Source organism: Gobio gobio (assembly GCF_949357685.1).
Source record: "Gobio gobio genome assembly, chromosome: 12".
In the NCBI taxonomy this organism is placed as follows: Eukaryota; Metazoa; Chordata; class Actinopteri; order Cypriniformes; family Gobionidae; genus Gobio; species Gobio gobio.
Window position 1 is genome coordinate 31,775,665 of NC_137105.1, and position 16,516 is coordinate 31,792,180.

The 16,516-nt window shown below is 39.6% G+C and overlaps 1 protein-coding gene and 1 pseudogene across 2 annotated transcripts in view; both read right to left on the reverse strand.

Annotated features, from left to right (window-relative positions):
• Window positions 1-16,516, reverse strand: part of LOC307135278 (exostosin-1) — a 467,770-nt gene that overhangs the window by 358,485 nt on the left and 92,769 nt on the right. The window lies entirely within an intron of this gene.
• On the reverse strand, window positions 9,743-10,820 carry LOC307135613 (putative nuclease HARBI1; annotated as a pseudogene). The gene is made up of 2 exons: window positions 10,395-10,820; window positions 9,743-10,274 (listed from the first exon to the last, which is right to left on the reverse strand). The product of its transcript is annotated as a putative nuclease HARBI1 (transcript).

The window sequence follows — 16,516 nt, forward strand, 5'->3', positions numbered from 1 at the left end:
TGTACTTTGACCAAGACAGTCCCTACCTCTGCCGTAGCGAACCACTCCTCCAGTGCAACACTGAAGGAACCTGCAGTTTGCAGCCCAGGAGAAGCGGCACCCAACACCCCGCCGAGGCCATGCCTCACATCCGGGTCATCGAAACTCAGGCGGAGAGGGTGGTCTAGTGGGTTAAACCACTGAACTGATAAACAGCGGGTAAAACGACCTTGCGCAGCAGGTCAAAGAGACCAGAGGGAGCAAACACATGCTCAGAGCCTCAGCAAACATCTGGAGACTGAGGCTCAAACCAGAAACAAAGACTTGAAATGGCTCAGACAGCTGTTGAACCAGGAGAGCAGCTGGACAGACCAAGCACAGGACCCATGCAGAACTGTCACTATGGCAACACCCAGTACCAGACAAGCTGCTGGGCGAAGCCACGGAAGACAGCACACCCAACCAACATCACAGGATGTCCCACAGCCGTCGATGACAACGCCCTCCGCCAAACCCTACACACAGGTGTCAAGCGGAGGCCGCACAAGGACAGCTGGACACTACCATCTCAGGAGCTGCTGACACCAACAAAATAGCCCCTGAACAGGACTCACCAGATGATTACTGCAAAGGACAAGCTTCAAACTCCTTGCCCACACAGCTCAGGCAAGCTCACACAGACCGCTAACCACTTCCTGAGACCACAAGCAGAAACCTGGGCCACACGAACGGACTTCAGGATGACAGGTGACACACCATCAGGGCACCTGCTGCCTTGACACCTGCCGCACCGGCTCAGAGACCTGAACGTGGCTACTGCTTGCCTTATCTGCTGTGGAGAGACCATCACTCCAGGGGACACAAACAACCAGAGTATGTGGATTCAAGTACCAAAGGGTGCCATCCTCCACCTCGATGATCTGGCATTGTACCTCCGCCCAAGTGAAGAGTACTGGTCAGAGCTGGAAACCCCATCCTTCTTCAAAAATCACAACTTCACTCTAGATCCAGAACTGGAACTAAAGATTGAGAAAGGGGGGTCCTAGCCACTTGACATCACTCCCATCGACGCGGCCCTCCAAGAACTGTCCCGGCTGCTCATCCTGACCAACTCCCCTGTTGGCCAGGCACAGACCACAGCCTACACAGTGCTGTATCTCGCTACAGCTTTAGGCCACACCCTAACATTGGGCCTGGCTTTCACCCTAGTCAAGCGGGTCCACGAGAGGCGAGAGTCTGTGACCAAGAACACGGCCTCTTTCCCCCTAGGATTCCAAACAAAACCCACGGAAGAGAGGTACCAAGACAGAGACAATGCCAAATCTCATCGAGATGGACTCTCAGCCTGAGGAACCAAAGGCTGAGAACAAGTAGAAACCACCTGCCACTCGACCACCATGAACCACCTGCCACTCGACCGCCATGATCCACCCGCCATCCGACCATCATGATCCCACTCGACTACCATCCGATCAAAACGACAACTGCCATCCGACGAGGTCAACCGGACGTCGTCACATGGCAAAGGGGGAGCTGTAGCGTCTGGAGTCTCTCTGTCTCTCTCTCTCTGTTTCTCTCTCTTGGGATCAAAGTGAGGCGAAACAGCAGGGATGCCTTTCGCTACCCAGCTCTGCAGGGAGATCAGATCCCGGCACCCATAAGTCTGGGGTGAATGGCCCTCAATGCCAGGCTGACGACCCACCAGAGAATGGCCAGGCCTACGACAATTGCTCTGGGGGGGGGGGGGGGGACTTCAAAAAGATCCCTATCACACACACACACACACCCCGGGCCCCTAGCTCACACCTTCCTGGTGCAGAGGGGCCGAGAACTGACCTCCACACAGACAGCCTGTGCCATGTGGCTTGAACTATTTTAACTGAACCATCCCAGAAATATATGTGATGACCCCTTTTGTTGTATGTATGTTGACCACAAAGTATATATTTATGTATTTGTGTGATGTTAATCTTAAATGCTCAAGATGGCTCTGTAAAAGAGATACACTGTCTTTCATGCATTTAAACGAGCATGTTTGGGGTCTATTGATTCCTCTTTCTCTGCCTTAGCCAATTATGTAAAAAGTATGATTATGACATGTACCGTTAATATGCTTACCCCTTTTGGAGCAAAACCTCACTTGTTGTGGTTTCCAGCATTAACATTCCAGTGAGTGATAAAAGTCCAAACAAAGGAACTTTCCCGCCTCCAATCCACATCTACGATTGGTCATCTCAGTGGAGGTGGGCGGAGGTTAGTGGACTTTAAAGTACAGTTACTCAAGCACCTCGGGGGGCTCAGTAAAAACTTGCAAGGACTCGGACGAGGAAAAACTTCCCTTCCATCACGCCAGCACGGCTCGCGGGGCTTCGGCCCGAGCCCGCCTGGCCAAGCTGATCGCCCCTTTGAAGATGACGCAACACCGGCGCGCTCCATCCGAGCGCGCACATCACTGCACGAATCTTCTTAGCGCGAACGAGATGCCTTCCCTTCCAAGACAACCGCTCCTACACGCCGTTAAATCTCCCGCGGACCGACCCCGGAAGGACCGAACGGAGGGAGAGCTTCAGCGCATGAACACTCTGAGAAACGCAACGCACGCATCCTTTACACAACACAAAGAAACCATGCAAGTATCAATTCTATCGAAATTTAGATGCGTTTAAGATTGTACCCCTATTATGGTGATAATTGTTCGTTGCTGGCTCTCGCGGTTTTGGTTGGGAGATGTCCGACTGGACCATTCCCTTCTCACCTTCCTGTTCTCCTCCTCTCTCTTCCCTCTATTTCTATTCCATTTCTTCTCTTTCATTACTTTCCCTATTTTGTATATACATGTATCCTTTATGTAGTCGTATGTAATCGTAGTAGCTATCACTATTAAAACCATTGTATCCACGTTTTAATTGTCATTGTTGTTGCTCACAAAACATGAGTCCCTTTAATGTCAGATCTAAGCTACGAGCTCTTATAAGTATCATTGAATGCTTTAATTAATACCATAACTCGGAAGGTTTATCCTTTGTGGCCAGAGGGATAAGCTTTTCGAAAATGGGTCGAAGACCAAGTTGAGAAGTATTGTACTGCTCGTTCGTTAAACCGAACGGAGTAGAGGAATTCTAATCACTTCCGTAGAGGCTATTCTGTGATTGTTTAATATAGATATATATCCAGAGTTGATTGCAATAAATTGTTGTCAACCATATATATATATATTGCATAAATACCTGTTAGGTATTCCCTTTTTGGGTGATTTTGGAGATTTGTGATTCAATTATAACCCGTTATGATTAATCATAAATCCCTAAATATTAATACTCATTATTCCCTATGAGCTAAATTTAATTTAATAATATGTGACTCTAAGACGCTACATAGTAAAGCCAGTGTTTAGTGTTCGTTTTGGGTTAATAGTTCTTGCGACAGATATTTGGCTATAATCGTTCTAAAAATACAAAAGTGCCATTCAGTAGCGATCACTATAGATCCGCAGTCTTTACTCTTGAGGACTGAACAGGTTCTGCTCGATCATCTTCACTAAAATGTTCTGGGTCTGATTCGGGCTCAGATTGGGATGGTTTTATTGAGGCCATTGTTTCTAATACTGACCAAAGCACAGCCTCCAGGTAAGGGGCGTGGCGTTTCCGATAAACGTGCACTGCGGTTAGCGAATCACAACACACTGGGCCAGCTAACCAATCTGAGCCCACTGCGTATTTTTGAGGGACCGGCTTCATAGAACCCGGAAAGCATCAGACCGTTTTACAAGGAGGGACAGAGCAGTGTAGAATAAAGGTCAAATATATGAAAAATAATGCAATTTTTAAAAAAACGAAGCATGAACACATGTTACAGTGCACCCCACAAACACAATCAAGCCTTCAAAAGAATGTGTTTTACCACCCCTTTAACAAAAGAAAGTCTCTCACCTCAGAAAAGCGAACTTTCCTGTCAGCTGTAACATGCAGTCATATTACAAGGCATGCGCAAATGCGGAGGTCTTAGTCTTAGTTACGTTGTCAGTCGGTAAGTCATGAACCAAAAATACCAAAAAATACCTTACATTACATTCCATAACTGGTAAGGATTTGTATACCGGTATGATGTTCATTCTATTCATCAGGATCAGTTTCCATATGTTTTTTTTTAACAGTTCATGTTGTTATTGTGTATTTACCATTGTAACTGTTTCTGTAACCCCAAAATGCCACTTTATTATCTTTTTGTGTTATTTTATAACTATATAATTTTAAATTACTATGGTGGCTCATACCAACTTACAAACTTGCTTACAAACTGTTTATTCATCAGTATTAGTCATATTCTTACAGTTTATGTGTAAGTAAAGTGCGGTGGTGGAATGACCGTGGAGAATGTGGGTCCCATGGACAAACCAGTTGAGAACCACTGCATTATATCATCCAGACTAGACTATTGAAATGTTGTGTATTTAAGTCTCTCTCAGTCATTGGTGAATCTATTGCAGCTGGTTCAAAATGCCGCAGCTAGACTATTGATCAGTATGAGAAAGAGGGACATAATCACCCCAATTTTAACATCCCAGATATAGGATTGACTTCAAGGCCCTATTAATAATTTTTTATGTTAAATGGTCTCGCTCCCTATTATCTGTTAGGACTTTATAATACACACTAGCCAGTAAAGAATCTGAGATCAGCGGATAAATTATTGCTCCAGGTACCGACTCTTTTCGATAGCCGGTCCTAACTTATCACTTGACATCCGCTCTGTCCCCACTTTGAACGCTTTTAAAAGAAGAACCACTTTTATATCTTGGCGCTTGACTCTGACCCAGGAGAGAACTAAATATTAATTTTATGTTGTTGTTTTTGTATTCTCTTTGTTTGGTTTTCTTGATTGCTTTGTACTGCATTTTGGGCTGCACATGAGGCACTAAAAATGTGCTTTATAAAAAAAATAAACAAAACTAAACTAAACATTTTAACCTCATTACATAGGGACCACGCACGCACGCACACACACACATGCACACACTCTCTCTCACTCACACACACACACACACACACACACACACACACACACACACACACACACACACACACACACACACACACACACACACACACACACACACACACACACACACACACACACACACACACACACACACACACACACACACACACACACACACACACACACACACACAACTGCAGTTCCTCACACAGACACACATTTCCTCAGGCTCATAGATTTTCAGCATCTTCACTGTCTATAGATCAGCATAATGGCTTGTGCATTGATGTCTGTTAACTACCTGTCTCCTGTTCGAATTCCAGTTAGTGCAGAAAGCTGTAGCTAATTTACACCAAACAATTCATTCTGATTCAAAAACAATCTTGGAATGTGGTTAAGGCTAGAAAGTACTAGTAATAAAAACCTTAAAAAAGGGTCTTAATAATTATTTCTTACAATGTAAATTTTTTTATTAGAATTTTACTAATTAATGGTACACCATTTTCTGTCATAACACACATTTATACACAGCCAATTTTTGAAAGTTGGAGTGTGTTTTCACAGACAGACAGACACACACACACACACACACACACACAACACAATTTATTGATTTCGTCAGCATATAGTTGTGAAAATCTTGAATGTACACTGAGTGTTGTGTACTTTAAATCTTACAATATTTTCATATTGAATATAATATTATATGCAAACAATATAATATCACTTAAATAAAAGGCAAATTAAGTTTAATTAAAGAGAGTCATGACTATATCTTAAGTACACTTTTAAAAGTGCACTATAATGTAGAATTAAAAGTTTTACCTTGAAGTACAATTTAAATCAATATGTTTAAATAATTTTGTGTCATGCTTTAAAGATGTGCAATACATGTAAAGTACTTTGATTATATTTGAACTGTAGTGTGTTATTCCATATTACATTTATTAAATATTTTAAATGTAATACAATTGCAACTTCATCATTAAATGTAATTTAATTTAATGTAAATACATTAAATAAAAGTTTCAAAAGAAATGACAAGTATATTTTTGTTTATTGTGAATGCTTTTCAGTTAATTTGGTAGTACACTCTACCCATATTTTAAAGACATCCTAAGTGGGTAAAAAAGTCCTCTAAAGTTCCTTTAATTTACATATAAACTGTAATATATTAACATGCAATGTTTTACTTTTAGGTCTCACTTAAGTATATTCTTTTAACATAAATTATTTCTGTAATAAGTAGGCCTGCTATTTTTAAGAGTCTGCTAAAGTGTACTTTATTCACAAGGGGAATTGTCACATATTCCTGGTTTTGTCTTGTGTTTGGACTTTTATATTGTAGTTTTTGTCTCTAAGTTTCCTATGCCAGTTTGTAGTCCTTTGGATTCCCCTTGTTACTGCCCGATTGTCTGCACCTGTGTCTATTTAGACTGATTAACCCCTGTGTTTATGAGCCCTTGTGTTTTCTGTGTTCATTGTCTGGTGTTGTCGCTTTAAGGATGTTCCGTTGATGTACTTGGTTCTGTTTCTTGTGGTCTTTGTTTGCCGTTTTTAAATTGATTGTCTTTCACATATATTACAACAACTAATGTGGGGTTGATGTGGGATATAGATTTTTTTCTGGTAGATGTGTTGTGCTTGCAGTTCCCATGAAAAGTTCACTGTCTTTTTTTATCAGAAGTTATTTTTGGAATCTTTTGTGTTATTTATCCTGCTGCGTGCAATGTCCTGATGATACAATTACCTCCTGCTGTAGGCGATCTAAAATAATGTTGTGATGGAGTGTATCAAAGGCAGTGGTTAGATCGAGCAGAATTAAAATAGCGAAGTAACATTATTTGATTGGACACGCTGTAGTGCCACAGCAACACTCATCATGTCAGTACAATGTGACATCCAGTTAGCCAGCCAACTTCATATAAATGATGATCAATCTGATGAGAATGAAGCAGAAAAACAGAAGGACGGGAGGGAAAAAATAGGGGGGCGATGAGGTAGAGGCGAGATGCTAGTCATTGTTTAATCATAAAATCAACAAAGACTCAAAAAGAATAGAGAGAAATGTAATTTTGTTCTCTCTTCAAGATTCTCTCCATCTGACAGTTGCTTTCCTTCACTCCATTTCTCTCTGGTCTTCCTGAATGATACATTAGATCAGCAGAAATCATCATTTATTTATCTGTCATACACAAGACATTGTTTGAGTTACATTAATATATCAGCCGCTAAAAGAGGTGGTGGGGCGGAGCTTGTGCTCAGTCCTGGATACAAACATGTTTACTAAAGAGAATCAACCGATGGATGTTTAAATTATAAAAGACAGCCACTTTGAGTAAGGCTTCACAGTCATGCCCAGATTTCAACAGTAGTGAAAATTTGTCTATCTTTAAGAGTTAAACCCCATGAAATCAAAATTGGTGTTTTATGTATTTTAGCCCATGACGTTTAGAGTTGAGGTGATCCCAAGGGGGTAATCCAGCACCCGGAAAGCGTACCTTCCATAGGGGCAGCCATTGCTAACCAAGCCATCACCTGCTGTTAGCATTCCATTGACTCCCATTCATTTTGGCGTCACTTTGACAGCAAATAACTTTACATCTGAGGGGGTTAAAGACTCCATTTGACCACTGTTTATTTCTAAAGAAACACACCAATTTATAAAAGGCTCCATTAACTTGTATCTTACACTGCCACCCCGTAGAAACCGTTTTTGTAAAAATAGGCTAACGATTGCGTCATAACCTTGCGACTATGTCGCACGGTAGAGAGAAATTACCATATAGACAGGAAGAGAAGCTCGCAGGCAATCTTTTACTGTCTATGAGGCAATCGGGGGGACGTGGAGGCATAAAGTCCGATAAAGTCAAGGGAGAAGCATGGGGAGAAGCCCATAGAGAGTCAAAAGCAACGGGACAAAATATTTCAGCCACGTGATTCAGATTTCACTTTGCACAACTACTAGAGGACTTACAACTGTCAGACAGGTTGCTCACGTCACATCTACGTCATCAAGCTCAGTACGCTCAGCCATCAGGAAGTGAGTGCTTCTAATTGACTTCATTTTTTCCCGTTGAAGTCTATGGGGTCGCTGTGTCCATTCCTTTTACTGTCTATGGGTCATCCTGCAAACTGATTTTTGGCTAATCAAATGCTCTCTACAATGATAATGTCCCTCCCCAGCGCAGTCCCTATATTACTACTTGCAACTGGCCAGCAAAGGAAACATCAGGGGCCTATACCATGAAGGTAGTTGAACAAACTTAGGGTTACAGGATTGGTTTTGAGTTGACAAAACCAAACCGATGTAATCAGGCTTTATTGGTACCATGATGCAGCTCATCAACTTTCTCTGTCAACTCAGGATTTGATCCTTAAGCTATGATTATTTCACACGCGTGTGCACATAAAAGAGTGACGTTGGCACTGAACAACCAATCGCTTGCGATATGGATAGAGCGAGAGCTATATATTTTTTTCGCAGAGCAAGATCTTATTCTTCAGAAATATGAAGAATATAAAACGTCTCAGTTACGTATGGTAACCCTCGTTCCCTGAAGGAGGAACGGAGACATAGGTCGGACATCACCGACAGAAAGGGAACTGTATTTCAAGCACGCAGTAACACTGCTGCCAAAGCAAGAGAAGAATGTAGGAGGAAGAATGCTGATTGCATTAATGCGTAAGTAAAAAAGAAAAAGAAAAGTAAATTAATGAATGTAAAAATATGTATATAATGCAGCCTATATGTATGTGTGTGTTCGCTTGTAACACTTTACAATAAGGTTGTATTTGTTAAAATAAGTTAATGCATTAGCTAACATGAACTTACAATGAACCATTTTTTTTCTGCATTTATTATTCTTTGTTAATCGTAATGCCAAAACAATTGTTCATTTTACTCATGTTACTCATGTTACTATGTTACTTACTTCACTGTGCATTAGGCCTAACTAATGTTAACAGTTACAACCTTTGATTTTTAAAAATGTACTAAATGGCAAAATGAAATGTGTGTGTGCGTGCGTGCGTGCGTGCGTGCGTGTGTGTGTGTGTGTGTGTGTGTGTATACATATACGGTATATATATGAAGACTTCAGATGCAAAAGCCTCTAAGTCTGTCTGACGTTTTTCTTTAAAATAAGCATTTTTGTCAGGCTTCTATGTATAGGTTTCTACCTAAGTACCGGTACTTCTGAATGGGGTGAGGCTGGGATTTAGTGGGTTTGAAGTTAAAGTATTTTATTTAACGTATACTATATGCAGAGAGCATTCACTCAGTATCGTTATCTCATTTTTGACCGAAGTTGCTTTTAGAGGCTTTTGCATCTGAACTCTACTATTATATATATATATCACTACATCCTAAAAAAATATATTCATTGATTTTTAGATGCAACCCCAACTCCAAATGTTCTTGGCAGCAGATCAAGACAAAATATAATTCAAAGTGGTGAGTATTTACCACAACCTTTTATTATTGTTGTGAACATTTTATTGTTTGCAGCAAACAGAAAAAGGTGGGAAATCCGGAAAACTGAGGGAGGGCCTTAACCGAGTGACACTTTAGTATGAACACTCTATGAATATTTATTAATGTAACTTTCTCTTGCTCTCTTTCTTCCTCCCTAGCCACATGACCAATAAAACAGTTTGAGACCAGTCTGCAGTGTCAATGTGCTTTTATTAAGTAAAATAGTGTTTTGTGATTGCATCTCTGACAAATGCCCCAGCTGGGTGGTCAAGTGTGATGGGGTCAATTTCATTGGGGAGAAGCTGGTTTTGTGGTGGTACTCGCTCCTTTCTGATAGTGGCCATATTCAGCAGAAAGGCACATGTATGTAGCCACTATCTGTGATGCCCGTTCTGGTGACACTCTTAAGCGCCGAAGGCAGTTGAAACGTGCCTTTAGGATGCCAAAGGTCATCTCGATCATGACCCTGGTTTTACTGAGGGCCACATTAAAGCGGTTTTGTGGCCCTGTCTGAGGGTCATGATAGGGAGTTAGCAAAAACCTCTGGCATGCATAACCCCTGTCTCCTACCAACAGGCCGTCAAAAAGCCCTGTCATAGAACAGAAAAGCAGTAAGTTTTTCTGTATCACAATTAAAATATAAAAAAAAATGTAAAGTGCTTTGTACTGTTCCAAATTTAACTTCGGGAGTCATGCACTGAGCCAGGTCATTTGGCATCCAAGCTTGTGATCATGAATTCATGATCAGCCTCATGTTCTCCTAGAGCTGTGGACATAGCAACATGTGTGCAGTCTATTGCGCCTATGACTCTAGGGAATCCTATCATAGGATTTAAAAAATAAAAATATTTAAAATCATTCTTAACATGTAGCTACTGTAGGCTATTGTGTAATATATTTAAGTGCTCTAGTGAAATCTCACCCTATCAATATATCTTACCGGCAATTTTATAAAAGCCCTCTTTTATGGACATGCATGGTCGATAAATGTCCAAGGAACACAATGAAGCATTTATGTACCCCTGCAGTGTGAGGACCACCTTGCGAATGGTTCGACAAACCGTGTTTTTCCCTAGGTTCTCTGCATCACCGACCGCATACAAGTATGTACTACTCGCAACGCAATACATACCATTTGCAGTAAAGTAAGCGCATGGCTTCGACGAGACACTTTTGCTATGTGCGGCTCAAGAAGTTCGCAAAGATAACAGATTCCTTCTGCGGAAAATCTGTATCTTTCATACAAGTACGTATCAGGAAAGTCAAGGGGATTTTGTCTGTCCCCTAAAACTCTTTCTCTACGAAGTACTCTTCTAGCAATTTGCGCGGAAATGTCCACAGGATTTGGAAGAAAAGGTGAAGCCATTGCAACAGACGCTGGGAATTAGTTATGTCATCTATATATTTTTTTGCTCACAGCTGATTGGTCAAACTTAAGTCTGAGATCTCGAAACCAGAACATAACCTGCCCCGGAGCAGGTTAGCCGTGCAGCGTAAGATACCATGGCGACGAACACCGATTAAATCAAGCTACTTTCATAGTACCAGGATTGGCACAAACTAAGATTAAACATATCTGGTTAGGCCTCATGGTACAGGCCCCAGGCGTGTTTGACTTCAATTATAAACACGGAACATGTGTGTGTTTTGTATTGATTCTGACACTTTCAGTTCCACTAATGCTCACAAATCCGTATTTTAATCGCGATTAATCGCATCCAAAATAAAAGTTTGTGTTTACATAATATATGTGTGTGTACTCTGTTAATTATTATTTATATATAAATACACACACATTCATGTATATATTTAAGAAATATTTGCATATACTGTATATACATTTATATAATCTATAATATATATATAAATATAAATGTTTTATATATAAAAATAATATTTTTTTCTTAAATATATACATGCTTGTGGGTGTATTTATATATAAATAATAATTAACAGAGTACACACACATATATTATGTAAACACAAACTTTTATTTTGGATGCGATTAATCGTGATTAATCTTTCGACAGCCCTAGTATAAATATTTTTTACCGTCCATTAAACCAGTGAAAATTCACAATTCTCTATTGCAATTTCGATATCACAGCTAAAACTACTAGCCTAACTAATATAAATTGAAAACATTATTAAAGACAAGTAAATGGTCAGTAATATACCCTTTTCACATTTCCGGGTTTCTCAGAGTGAAGTCGTAATAGTTGGGTTAAATTTTATAGTGGTGAATGAGAGTATACATTAAATATATTTTTTTTGTGTGCCCATTTGCTCAAATAGCAAAAGAAAAACTCCACAATAGTTATTTCACAAACTTTCAAAAAGAAAGAAATAGAATAGAAAAAAATAGAGTGAGATTGATAACGGCAGTGAAAAGAGAGAAAGATGTCAATTTTTACCATCACTCCCATAGACACTATATTAGAAACACCCTCACAGCAGCAGTAACGTGTTTTTTTGTAATTTGATGCAAAAGTAATATAATACAAAGAATTAGTGTTATAAATGTACATACATACATAAAAAAAAATGAAAATAAAAAAAAACTTTGCAGGATTTACGCGTCATCACAGTCAGTGAAAAGGGTCTATAAAATAAGAACAAATAATCAAATTACAAGCAATAGCACAAATAAATATAATAACAAAGATAGAAATGAAATAAACAGTGCTTTTCACGTTTTTCAGGTAGGTCTAACAGCAGTTTTCAGGTAATTAATCCTTATTAAAGTTACCAAAATTATTCAGTCAAGAGCAGTGAGTGATTTCTTTCTTTGTCCTTTGTTGTCTGATTAACATTAAAAACAGACAGCAGTAGGAATTTTAGGCTGCTGACACTTTAAGAGCAAATGTGTTTACTTTCTCAACTGTTTATTCAATTAAGACCAACTATGTTTACTAGGATACTTGCTTTTTTTAACATAATTTTGTGTGAATTTGTCTGATCAAGCGTCATTCACATTTGTTCATGTTTATGCATTGTTAGAATTCATAAAAATTTTACTAGCCAACTGCCGAGTGACACCATTGCATATACGCGTAACAGCAATTTTTACTCACATTTGGTGCTTGGCGAGTGTTAATTTTAGGCCCTGGTCTGAAACGTCTGTGTATTTGACAAATACTGCATTTAATCCACTTTGTCTGTAATAAAGTACGCAGACACCGCACGATCGTCACTAGGGGAAGCAGAAAGTGTCTGACTTGACAGCTCCGTTTTTAATTCTGCCCACAACTGGAAGCGGAAAACTCTCACGATCTCCCTGAGCAGCGCCACATGAAGTCGAACGCACCTATTACCAATTAACATCCCAAACAAATCACTCATTGAACATGGAAGGCTTTGAAAGCCTGTTGTTAACCAAACGTAGTATTTCATTTCCAGGAAGAATTTTGGAGTGAAATTATCATTCAGAATTTGTATTTGAGAAACAGAGCTCTCTCTTAACAGAAATATTTCAACTTCACTGGTTTGAGAGACACATTCATCTTGCAGCATGATTTGTGCTGCATTGTCTCCTACAAAATAGAAACATTTGGCTCAAGTAATTGCCTCCATTCAATGCATATTTCTCAATCCTGTATGACACTTTGCAGTGGTGCTTTGATAAGAAAACACATTCTGTCTTTTTTGCTAACATTTTTACCCCTATATGGTATTTTCCTCCCTCTATCTTAACATTCCTCTTTCTTTATTTTGCAGACGTCAGTATCAGTTGGTTTTGATGGCATCTTTTAAGTCAAGGTTTGAAAAGCACAAAGAATTACTCCTCTATGACATGCAGTGATTCCCAAGTGTTGCCAAGTCTCCGGTTTTCCCAGAGAATTGGGCTATTGTTGCCGCGGGTAAATTTTTTTTCTGTGGATTCATTTCCACCTCTGTACGTACGATTTCGCTGCTCCAACACCCCCAAAACACCCCACAGACGTACAAATTCAGTGGAGAATTCGGCCTCCCGATGGAGAAAATCGCATAGGGCTTTTGACTGGCCATTGGGCTACTTTTGTTGCACAGACCTGGCAAACCTGTTCCCAACCACAGGTGTGAGTCTTGCTCAGGGGGAATGTAACCCAGTTCCAGGAGGTAGGCCTACTTGAAAAGATAATTTTGCCTTTGATAACGTGGAAATTACGATTTAGAATATTTTTTGGGCAATTTGTGTTGGTGACACTTTTAGCAGAACATACAAAATGTCAGGCAGCACGTCACATTTCCAATATCAAACTAATCTGTTATGAATAGATTCTACAAAGCTGCTTCAGTTAATGAAGAATATACATGGTTAGTATGTTTTTCACTTGCAATATGGTTGTTTTTAGTTAAAAGTAATATGATTTTGCTTTTTGTTTGCTGTTTTTGACAGATCAGCACTGCCCCCATCAAAATTCCAGAAATATACATGTATACAAAAATTATAACAAAGTGAAATAAAAATAAAATAGTTTACTCATACGATGTGCTGGCTGTTAGTAAGAGCCTCACCATTTAATAAAAACTGGCTTTGATGGGTTAACTAATATGTTCTTCAATATGTTTCATGCGGTTTCATGCGTGAGGGACGCTGGACAAATGGATGTCTATCTGAGTCAAAAAATATACGGGCAGCATGTGACCTGAAGCTGGTCTCTAATTGGTTCTTAAAGATCCTCCTCCGGACGCAGGTCGTTGCGTCCCTGGCGAATCAGAATTGGATGAGTGTTATTTTATCCAACCTGTCATTCAACTTTACACTCTTGGCCACTAAAGCGAAAGTGCGCGGGCGACACAGTCACTCCGACTCCGTCAAAACCTTATTAGGATGATCACTTTCGTAGAGATGGCAGCAGTTAAACCAAATTCTTTCACAAGGCGTTCGTTGGAAGAAAAAAAATGATAAAGGATCCCGAACCGGACCAACGCGATTTACAAATCCAGCAGCAGGCCAGTGACAGGACGCAGCTGCACTCGGAGTTTCACGAGCTTGTTATGAGAAATGTAGGTGGCTGGCTGGATGTGTTGTTAGTAATGCCATTTATTGCTTTCCCTGTCTTTTATTTCTAAGTGTCGGTGCTGACGTTTTGTGGACAACAACGGGGGTAAGAGACCTCAAATATCTAACTGAACAATGCAAACGCCATGACACTACTGAGATGACTGACTTTAATCAGAGAGTCATTGAGAAATTTGCTGGCCAGAAAGAAAGGAGAGCAATATGTATGTTCAAGTAGTCAACATGCTTTTTTATTCTTTTGTTTTTCCTTTCCTCATTCAATTATATGTGGGAAATGAATGTGTAAAAAGATAAAAGTGAAGACACTGTTTTCTCTTTAATGCTTGAATTTAGTCAACATGCATCTTGATACTGTACTCTCTGTATTTCTCTCTGTCCCAAAAGACAAAAGTGACTAAAAGCATAAATATATTAAGCAAAATAGAACACAGACAACAGGGTTGACATCTTATCACATTACTTTATTAACAAGTCAAATCCAACACAGGATATTTGGGAAAACTCTGAATACATTCAAGAAGTCTTATGGCAGCTGTGTAAAATAAGTTTACAGTAATGTTTTTTTACTTACTTGACAGAAACAAGTAAGCCTATATTATTTCTCTATTTTAGTCAATTTTTATGGTAAAATAATTGCATTAAAGCTTAAAATAATACAATTTAATAATGAGGAACAGTTATGCTTTCAAGAACAACATCGAAGATAAATTATAATGATTCACTCAAAAGGAGTTTGTAGAATTCCAAATGAATAAAATATGAATTCATAAAAGAAGCATTAAATAGATACAAAAGAGAAATTATCATATTGAAAGAAAAGCTTTTTGTAATTGTATTATTTCCCCCCTTCTTCAAAATTCTCAATTTTTACTATCACAGCAATTTTATGTTAAAAATCTAATGGGAAAACTATGATATCATTGCTGCATAATGCGGATCATATAAAGGACAAATGAAAGGAATGACTTCCTCTGAGTTAAAATAATGCGATGCACACAAAATGTCTTGGGATTTCTGGGACAGGCAAAGGCTGAATGTGAGGTGCTTTCAGAGCATAAGCTATAGGTAACTTTGGCAATGGATTTATGTCAGTGCCATTAGTGGCTGGGAGTCATGTATCAGCTTCGCACTATTTACTGTGTGACTCATTCCATTCCAGTCATTTTCATTATGGACCAGACCCTTTATCCATACACCCTTGGGCCAAGCAATCAATAAACACACACTCTCTCACACACACACACGCACATACACAAAGTCTATTCTATAGGTTATACTCAATGTATACACTGGCACACACTCCAAATCGATACCTAGCATGCTGTCTGACAGCTATTTATTGTTTCAGATATGGTAAACAGTTCCACTTCATCCAATGGTCATTCTGGTCTAGTGCATGTTCCATTGCTGTATTGTTAACAGATACTAAGTTGCACTAACTATGCAAAGCTTTTCTGGAAGAGACTTTAATTTAAGATGTTATAATCATAGACTGTGAAAAAAAATATGGACGTAGTGTCCGTGACGTCACCCATATGATTCTGAAGAGCAGTTTTGAAGCGTAAAGTAGGGACGAGCTAGCCGTTGCTATCCTGGCAGCGCGTCATCGCATGTCACTCCCGGATAATAGAAAATGGGCAAAGAGGCGGGACATGGGTGGAGCTGAGATGACGCAATGACTAACAGACAGCAGATAAATGGCTATCCACCTGTCACTCAAAGTGACCACGCCCTTAATTGTGCAGAACTTTAAGGCTTTATATAATGTAAACAAATTAGTTATAAAAAAAATTGTCATGAAGGGCAAAATTAGCCGTATAGACCAAAACCACAATGCTGTAAACATGTTTTTTTCAGCTGTAAAGTTGGGCATTTTAACATGGGGCTCAATAAGATTCTGCTCCCTTTTGGAGCCTGTCCCTAGCGGCCAGTCGATGAATTTCAGTTTAAGTCACTTCTGTATTGGCTTCAAGAGAAACTGCGGGAGGTTCCCGCTTGGTTATAATGAAGTTTGAAGTTTTACTTGTTTATAATCATAAAAAGCACATTGTACTCAA